Here is a 10,510-nt window from a genome sequence, read left to right on the forward strand (position 1 = left end):
TGGGGAGTGCTTACGGACGATGGTGGGGTGGCTCAAGACTCACTATCTCCATGAATCCCCGTGTTTCGAATCCTTCTGACAACTTTGCAACGTTGGTATGATCCCAGTTTTTGTTCCAGAGGCTCAGGAAAGTCTAGTATTTCATCCAGTTGCTTTTGGTAATAATAAGAAAGCTATAGGCCTGGTGGACTCCCAGAGGCCCTGGTGATGTAGTTTTTTTGTTTTTGTTTTTTGGGTTTTTTTGAGTAGTTCAGTCCGGAGACAGCAGACAAGAATTCTTGAGATACCTTTGGTGCAAAAAAAGTGATATTAAAGCATGGAGACAGGACCTGTGAGGACAAAGAGCTGCTGCCCCAGGATTGTGGGGAGCTAGCCAGGGTTGGGTGAAGTAAAGAAAAGGGAAATTAAAAAGGACTTTCATATGCTAAAGAAGACTCTTTTTTTTTTTTTTTAAGATTTATTTATTCATATGAGAGAGAGAGAGGCAGAGACACAGGCTGAGGGAGAAGCAGGCTCCATGCAGGGAGCCTGATATGGGACTTAATCCCAGGACTCCAGGATCATGCTAAAGAAGACTCTTGGATTCCTGGAGGCCTTGCTATTGTCAGGCTAAGATTATTTTTCCCAATGGCAAAACATTGACATTAAGACAGCTGGGAGCTTCCTGGAGGAATGTTCTACTCTTCGGATCCCAATATGGGCTGCAGGTTATAAGGCCATTTAATTTTTCCTGCATTTCCTTCTGTCTTTGTTTCCCACATCACTGGCTGCTATGCTGCATCTTGTAGATACCTGGCCGCCAGGTGTCACACAGTCCCCGTGCCTGCCAGGGCACATCAGAGAGCTGTCTAGACACATGTACCTCTTTGGTCCCAATTAAAGAAAGGAGTCAAGATGGCCCCACTGCAAGCTTACCCAGTCGTATCTTGAGAACCATGGACTCAGGCTGCAGATCAGTGTTTTGACATGTCCTCTCCCACATGGTGTCAGTCATTTTCAAACCCAGTAATGGAGCTTATAAAAGGAAACCCAAATGGGGAGGACACACAGATGACCATGGGAAATCTCTCCTCATCCTAACAGGAGTACTGAGTACTTTACATGATCTCTCTCTCTCTTTTTTTTTATTTTTATTTTTTTTCTCTTTTTTTTTTAAAGATTTTATTTATTTATTCATGAGAGACAGAGAGAGATAGGCAGGCTCCATGCAGAGAGCCTGATGCAGGACTTGATCCCAGGACCCCAAGATCACACCTGGAGCCCAAGGCAGAGGCTTAACCGCTGAGCCACCCAGGCATCCCACATGATTTCTTTTTTTATGAAATTTTGAATGGGTGTCATTGTAGAGATAGATTATCACTTTTGAAATAACAGAGAAATAAACAAGTACAACTTCAGTAGAATGTAACCCTTCCTGCCTTAGCTAGGAATGCTTCCTGGAGAAAAGAACACACCACATAATTTATTCTCGAAGCCCTCACTGGATCTTAAACTCCAGGATTTTTGCCTATAGTTGAAAAGAAAGCCCAAAGTAGAGTTGTTATGTGATTGCAGGGTTCTTGTCTCATGGAGTCCAAGAATGAATCTCACAGGGAAGTGAAAATTTATTAAGTGAAGATGGGAGCAGAAAGGAAAAAAAAGAAGCTCTCTAGCGTGAGAGGGGCCCTGCCGTGTGGATTGCCACTTGGGCTTTTACTGGCGGTCTTGTATTGAGAACTGACCAGGAAGCTTGTGGCCTTGACTTTTTTGTGCGGGCTTGGTTTGAGCAAGGACTATTGATAACATCCTTAATGGCTTACTTCTTCTTTGAGGTCTGGTTGTTTTCTGTGATTACAAGGTAGCTGACAAAAAAAACAAAAAATACTTCCCAGCCTTCCCATTTAGGGCTAGGTGGTCTAGTTCATTCCCTTATCTTGGGTTTTGTCCACCTCAGCATTTTTCCACATTTGGGATTTCCACTCCCCTGTGGAGCCTAGTTAGAGGAGTCAGGGGCCTCCCATCTCCCCCTGCCTAGACCCTAACCCTTTCTTTACTCAGAGTCACTTGTCCCCAGGATAGCAAGCCAAGACTTAACTGCAGCATCTGTCTTCCCAGGAATGGAATGTTAAGCCAATGAATCCAGAATTTCTGGTCAGCACCAATGAAGTAATCTGTCACATGGGCCCTTTCTAACCTCCCCATTCCCCAAGGAAAATCACATTACCCACCTAATAAGACCCCCTGCCTTTCTGGCTAAGGGAAAGTAACCTTGCCTGGAACAGTGCTTTCTTTTGCTAATAACTTTTTGCCCCATCCTTTTCTCCATAATGCACAACTCCCTTACTTGCCAGATGGGGCGATGCTAGTCAATTCATAAATTGTTTAATAAAGCTAATTAGATCTTCATATTAACTTGGTGGAACTTTGCTTTTTTTTTTTTTTTTTTTTTAATTTATTCTTGAGAGAGAGAGATTGAGGCAGAGACACAGGCAGAGAGAGGAGCAGGCTCCATGCAGGGAGCCCGACGTGGGACTCCAGGATCACGGCCTGGGCCGAAGAAAGGTGCTAAACCGCTGAGCCACCCGGGCTGCCCGGAACTTTGCTTTTAAATGCTATGTTGTTCTTTCTGCCCACCCCACCCCCCCAGCATGTAGCAGAGAGCCTGGCACCTAGTACAGAATGAATATTGAGTGAATGTCTCCATGCATGAAGTGGGCCTTGAAGGTTGAGTAGAATTTTGCCTTAACCTGCCAAGTTTGAGGTCAGGGGCTCAGGGAATGTTGCTCAGAGCTTGCAGAAGAGCCTGGGGCTGTGGCAGAAGCCATTTGCCTGCTGAGCTTCTGGAAAAGAGGCCTGGGTGTCTACTCAAAAGAGATGAAAACATATGCCTTCACAAAGACATGTGCTCAAAAGGTGATTGTAGCATTATTTATAATAATCAAAATGTTACAGGACTTCCTTCTCCTTAAGGTGCCTGCAGTTCTTGGTTATACCACTTTGAAGAATGAGGAAGTAGACCAGACTAAGAGTGGTAAGCAGCAAAGTTTCAAAATTTATTGGTTGATAATAAAGTGATAGTACAAAACTCATGGAGAGAGAGGGGATCTGAGAGGGTTGCCATCCATGTTTGTAAGTCTAGGGATTTCTATGGGTTTATTGGAGGGCTATTTTAATCTGATTAACCCTCCCTGCACCTGTCATCCAACAGCTCTTTGTCATCTATCACATGGGAAAGGGTGGAGGGCTCCTTCCAGGGTGGTGTAAAATCCTTCTGAGGGTGGTTTCCTCTTGGGGGCAGGGCATCATTGTCTCTGCCTGCCTTTTTTCCAATTTTCCTCCATCAAAAAGTTGGAAAAACCCAATGTCCACACACTGATGAACAAAATGTCATACACCCATACAATTCATAAAAAGGAAACCCATTCATAAAAAGGAATGAAATACTTGGGCATGCTATAACATGGATAAACTTTGAAAACATTTATGCTAAGTGAAAGAAACCAGTCACAAAGGTCACATTTTTTCCATTTATACTTAATTAATTAAAATATAATGTATTATTAGTTTCAGAGGTAGAAGTCAGTGATTCATCACTCTTATATAACACTCAGTGCTCATTACATCAAATGGCCTCCTTAATACCCATCACTCAGTTACTCTATCCCCCTACCCCCTCCCTTCCAGCAACCTTCAGCTTGTTTTCTATGATTAAGAGTCTCTTATGGTTTGTCTCCCTCTAATTTTTGTCTTGTTTTATCTTTCCCTCCTTTCTGCTATGATCCTGTTTTGCCTCTTAAATTCCACCTATGAGTGAGAGCACATGATGTCTTTCTCTGACTTATTTTGCTTAGCATTATACCCTTAAGTTCTATCCATGTCTTTACAAATGGTAAGATTTTGGGGTTTTTTGATGGCATATATATATATATATATATATATATATATATATATTGCCAGATCTTCTTTATCCATTCATCTGTGGATGGGCATCTAGGCTCTTTCCATAGTTTGGCTATTGTGGACATTGCTGCTATAAACATTGGGTTGCAGGTGGCCCTTCAGATCACTACCTTTGTATCTTTGGGGTAAGTATCCAGTAGTGCAATTGCTGTCATAAGGTAGCTCTATTTTCAACTTTTGAGGAACCTTCATACTGTTTTCCAGAGGGCTATATCAGCTTGCATTCCCATCAACAGTGTAAGAGGGTTTATTCCGAGATACCTTATGGTTTTTGGTGCAATTGTTAATGGGATCTATTTCTTAATTTCTCTTTCTTCTGTCTCATAGTTAGTGTATAGAAATGCAACTGATGTCTGTGAATTGATTTTATATCCTGCTACTTTGCTGAATTCCTGTATGAGTTCTAGCCATTCTGGGGTAGAGTCTTTGGGGTTTTCCATATAGAGTGTCATGTCATCTGTGAAGAGTGAGAGTTTGACTTCCTTTTTGCTGATTTGGATGCCTTTTATTTCTTTTTATTGTCTGATTGCTGAGGCTAGGACTTCTAGTACTATGTTGAACAGCAGTGATGATAGTGGACATCCCTGCCATGTTCCTGGATTAGGGGAAGAGCTCTCAGTTTTTCCCTATTGAGAATAATATTTACTGTGGGCTTTTCATATATGGCTTTTATGATATTGAGGTATGTCCCCTTTAGCCCTACACTGTGAAGAGTTTTAATCAAGAGCCACATATTTTTTAATCCTATTTATATGAAATGTCCAGAATAGGCAACTCTATACGGTAGAAAGATTAGTGATTGCCTTGGGCTGACCTGGGAAATTTGGGAGGAGAAAGATAAAAGGCATAGAATTTCTTTTCAGAGTGATAAAAGTGTTCTAAAATGGATTGTGGTGATGGTTTTATATATATGCTTTTTTAATTTATTATGTTTATATATGTATATATAATATACATTTATTTATTACATAGTATATACAATATATAATTTAAAATTATTTTAAATTATAATTTATAATTATATATTTTATATACACTTATATTATGTAATTGTATAATATTTATTTGTAAATATAAATATTAAGTTACGTATAAATGTATTTATACTATATATTTACTATATTTATATTTTTTATACATAATGTAAAATTATGTATAAACCATTGACTTGTGCACTTCAAATGGGCAAATATTATGGTATGTCACTTTTATCTCAATAAACCTATTGCCAAATAAAGGATTGATGAGGAAAGTACTAGAAAAGGCTAAAGCAGGAATAATCCCTTTTCTCCTTTTTTTGGCTGTCCTTTAAGAATTCCTTTTCTGAAGGAATGCCTAATTTTTTTTTATATTTTATTTGTAAATGCCTGTAAATTTGTTTTCCCCTGGCCTCTCTCTGCCAGCTTCTAAAATCCCAGGGAGTTAGACTCTGTGGTGGAGATTTTTCACCAATAATCTGTTGCTATCTGGTGGGTTCTTTAGTAGTTAACAATGGTTTCTGAAGGTATTGTAAGCAGAAAGAGTTAGGGGTCCCCAGAAAAAGAAAGACAGATTTAGCTCTCTTGACATAAGAAAAATCATTTTAGGGATCCCTGGGTGGCGCAGCGGTTTGGCGCCTGCCTTTGGCCCAGGGCGCGATCCTGGAGACCCGGGATCGAATCCCACGTCGGGCTCCCGGTGCATGGAGCCTGCTTCTCCCTCTGCCTGTGTCTCTGCCTCTCTCTCTCTCTGTGTGTGACTATCATAAAAAAAAAAAAAAAAAAATCATTTTAGGTCCCCAACCATCTTGTGAAAGAATGTGAGAAGAAACAGCCACTATCAGATCAGGAGGTAGCTGGATCATATGCGAAAGTGGAAAGTGACCTGACACACACTCTTGAGTTATCTTTGCAGGATCTAAACCCTTCTGAGCACTCAGATACTGGACCAGCTGGAGCCAGGGAATTGATTATGGCCATTGCACAAGAGCCTTCATGAATACATAGCTTAAAACCACCCCAGTTCCACTGTTGTTTGGGAAGACACTCTTTGGGAAAGATCCCAGGTGTTCTTTCATACTTGCTGCAAATAAAACCCTTCCTTTTCCTATTCTTTGGCTTGGTTGTATCTTTGGGCTCAACACCCACCAAGAGGCGAACCCAGTTTCAGGTAACACTTTTAGCAGCGGTCAGTGTTTTCTCCTGTGTGTGGGCCCAACAGTGACATCTGAGGAATGCATCCCCTCTCTACCTTCTCGTTCCTCCCAACAGTGCTCAAACCTGTTAGTTCAAATTTATCTTCAAGCTCAGAGTTGCAAGGATCTTATAAGATCAGACCAACGTTCTTACCCAGACTGATTTAAAAAGACAGAAGTGGGAAAAGAAGGTCCTACGCCCAGGGCAAAACCAGAACAACACGGAACTGTTTTCACAATCCTCAAAGGAACAGGAAAATTAAAAACAATAATTGATCATCTATTATGTGATCTGCTCTGTTATATAATACGTATCTTTTAAAGAATATTTTCAACAATCCTGGCATGTGGGAAAGTTCTCTCTATTTTACAGAGGAAGGAAAAGAGACTCAAAGACATTTGGAAGATCTCTCTGGGCCCCTCATTCTTCCTTCAGGCCTTTTATGAGCCCAAGAGCTTCATTTCCTAAGACCTCTAGCAGGTGGAGGGAAGCCAGTGTTTGGTGAAGGATTTTCTTCCCCCCTTATCTTCTGTCCCCGGGTCATCCAAACCTACAGGGTCAGAAGCATGAGCTTCTAATATGAACCAGAACATTCTGAGCTTCCTTCCCAGAGGGCTGCAGTGGGAAAAGGTTGACAACGTTCCTTTATACAGGGATCTCCCTTCTCAACACCTTGTTTCTAACTTAGATGGAAAAAACAAAATGGAACCAGAAAAACCTGGGTTTGAATCCAGTTCCACAATGACCTCACTTCTCTCCACCCCTGAACAAGCTTTTAGGAGGAATAAATTTAAATTAGATTCTGTACAGTACAGCAACCACAGTACCCCCTGTACAATGATGGCAAGCCCCTCCCATTTCCTGACATCCAAAGCAAGATATATAGAAAGGTCTGGTTTTATTAAAAATGCTGATGATACCAAATGTTGGCCAGGATGTGGAACAATGCGGGTAACTATATTGTTTGTGGGAGAATAAAAGGCTGCAGGCACCTTGGTTTAAGAAACTCTGGTAGTTTTTTTTTTTCTTTAATAACAAAACTAAACATACCCTTACCCTATGACCCAACAGTTCCATTTTTGTGTTTTGTGAGAACATTTCAAGAGAAATGAAGACATATGACCACAAAAAGACTTGTACAAAAGTGTTTATATACTGGCCTTGTTCAGAACAGCCAAAAACTGGAAATGGCCCAAGTGCCCATCTGTACAAGGATGGATCAACCAGCCCCAGTATATTTAACGATACTTCCCAAACAGAAAAAGAGGTCAAATTACTGCAGCACACAACCACAGGATCAGTCTCAAACACATTATGCTGAGTGAAAGAAACTGTAAGCAAAAGAATGTGTACTATATGAATCCTTTTAAATGAAGTTCTAAAGCAAACAAAACTAATGTATAGTGGAACACACTTATAATAGTTTCCTCTGGGCATGATGAAGGCGGAATTGGCGGAGAAGAAGCTTGAAAGCCTTCTGCAGTGGTGGTTATATTGTATATCTTCATAGAGGTTTGGGCACACAGGTGTGTGAGTGAGACTGATGCCATCCTGGACAAATCAGCCATGATGACGGGTCTGTGACCTGAAACCTTCTTAGGTGCACCTCTCCCTCCCCTGTTCTTTCCTTTCATTTGACCACATCCTTAAACACACCCTCAGGGCATAATGTCCTTGATTGCCCTGGAGATACCACTGTGACATAGGCCTATTCTTAAATATTCTCCTTTTGGGTGATCCCCCAACAAGTACTCCCAGCACCTAAGGGCTATAAAAGTAGGTCTTAGGGGGAGTGAGGTTGCAGACAGATCTTCTTTCCTAGGTTCCCTAAATAAATCATTTCTCGTCTCAATGAACTTCTTAGATTTTTTTTCTTCTGTCACAGGGCTCCTTTGGCCTTTTTTATTTTATTTTTAAAAAGATTTTATTGATTTATTTGACAGGGAGAGAGAGCGCACCCAAGCAGGTGGAGTGGCAGGCAGAGGGAGAGGGAGAAACAGGCCCTGAGCAGGGAGCCCGATGTGGGGCTTGATCCCAGGACCCTGGGATCACAACCTGAGCCAAACACATATGCTCAGCTGACTGAGCCACCCAGGTGCCCCTCCTTTAGCTTTTAGGAGTCTTTCTGCATATACCTCCCTTTCGCAGAACGACAGGTGTATATCTCTGTCAATACTCCGGGAATATACCCTTCAGGTTTGTGAATTCCATCATTGTAGATACATTCTACCTAAAAAGAAACCATCATGGGCAAATACTGAATTCTGGTTAATGATAGGGACGCTGAAAGGGAAGTTAACAGATATCTGCAACTTTGAGATACATTAAGATGACGGATGGCATGAAGAAAGAGGGAGGGAGGAGAAACTGGATAGGTGTGCAATGAAGCACAGTAAAATATTAATGGTGGAATACTGGCTGTACATACCAGTGTTCATCATAAAATCCACCGTAAAATTTTTTCCAGTTTTTTTGTCTTTGAAATTTTTCTAAATATCACGATGGAATAAGAGTTCTGGTCTTAGAACCATACATAACAGAGCATAGTATAAGTTGGAAACAACTCTGCCAAAACCAGATGTAAAAGGTAGACTCGAATCTTTCTTTCTTTTTAAAGATTTTATCTATTTATTCATGAGAGACACACACAGAGAAAGAGAGAGAGAGAGAGGCATAGACACAGGCAGAGAGAGAAGCAGGCTCCATGTAGAGAGCCCGACGCGGGACTCCATCCCGGGACTCCAGGATCAGGCCCTGGACTGAAGGTGGCACTAAACCGCTGAACCACGCAGGCTGCCCTTTTTCTTTCTTTCGCACACACAATCTCTGGTGTCTCTTTTGTGTCCTAATCTTCTTTTCTTATAAGAACACCAGTCAGATTGGATTAGGGCCCCCTCAATAGAATCATTTAACATAATTATGTCTTTATAGGCTTTGTCTCCAAATGCAGTCACATTCTGATGTCCTGGGGGTTAGGGCTTCAACACATGAATTTTGGGGGGAGGCAATTCAGCCAATAACACTGTCTTTGAGGACAGGGCTGCTTTGGACTTTCCCAGAAGAGGCAGGCTGTTTGGCAACCCCAGAGAAAAAACTGACTGGGGACATTCCTGACTATGTTTCTGAACTGGGAAGCGAACAGAAAACAATGCAGGAGCAAAGCTCAGTCATTCTCAGCAAATGTTCATACATACGTCAGTTATGGGACAGGTTCTCTGCCAGGTACTGGAAGTTAAAAGGAAACTTTGCTGCAAAACAGATTGGGTCAGGTTGCGCATGTGTTGGTAATCAAAATACATTTCCTTGAAGATGAATGCGACAGCAAATGAGCTTTCCTCTATTCCTTTTAAAAGTGTCTTTGTGTTGTTTCCCGGTTTATAATCAGAGGCAGGATTCAGGTTTTTACATTGCAAATAAATAGCTTCATTATCTTCACATGAGATACTGGTTTGGTTGCCTTGATGTTTAGAACTAACCTTATATGGTTAAACCACCCCAAATGGTAGTACCTACTTGCTGCCTGTGGCTCTAGTCAAGAGAGAGCTCTGTAGTCCCTGTTAAGAAGGATTCTTGGAGATGTATTAGTCGGGGTAAGTAATAGCAACTGCTGTAACAAATAGACCCAACCCAACACCAGTTCATTTCTTATTGAAGATGGAGACCAGTGAGGGTTGGTTGGGGGGAGGTGTTCTGCTTTATGATGTCACTGAGGGACCCAGGCTGCTCCCTTTTTGTTGCAGGGCCATCTACCCATGGTCGCTGAGGTCCCTGGCAAAGGAAGGTGAGAGAATGGGGAAAATGTCCCTGTCCTCTTCACCACCCTGGCTTATGGGTAGTATACAGAGCTTTTGCATACATTCCACTGAAGAAAACTCTCCAATTAACAGGGCTGGGGAACATGGTTTAGTTGTGTGCCCAGGAAGAAGAAATGTTTTAGAGGAGCTTGGGCTGGTCTCTGCCACAAATTCCTTTTTTTTTTTTTTTTTTTTTAGTTATTTATCATAGTCACAGAGAGAGAGAGAGAGAGAGGCAGAGACATGGGCAGAAGGAGAAGCAGGCTCCATGCACCGGGAGCCTGACGTGGGATTCGATCCCAGGTCTCCAGGATCGCGCCCTGGGCCAAAGGCAGGCGCCAAACCACTGCGCCACCCAGGGATCCCCTCTGCCACAAATTCCTAATCGTGGTTCCACCACTTGGACAAGTTCATTAAACTCTCCAGGCTCCCTTTTTCCTCATCTGTAGAATGGCAGTGGTGATAGGATAGGGGTGATCGCAGGGTTGTTGGGAGATCAAGGTAACATCTTACTCAGCTTGCACTGCTATAACAAAATCTCATAGACAGGGTGACTTAAAGAACAGGACTTTATTTCTCACAGTTATGAAGACTGGAAGTCCA

The sequence above is a fragment of the Vulpes lagopus genome, chromosome 8 (genome assembly GCF_018345385.1).
Source record: "Vulpes lagopus strain Blue_001 chromosome 8, ASM1834538v1, whole genome shotgun sequence".
Taxonomy (NCBI): Eukaryota; Metazoa; Chordata; class Mammalia; order Carnivora; family Canidae; genus Vulpes; species Vulpes lagopus.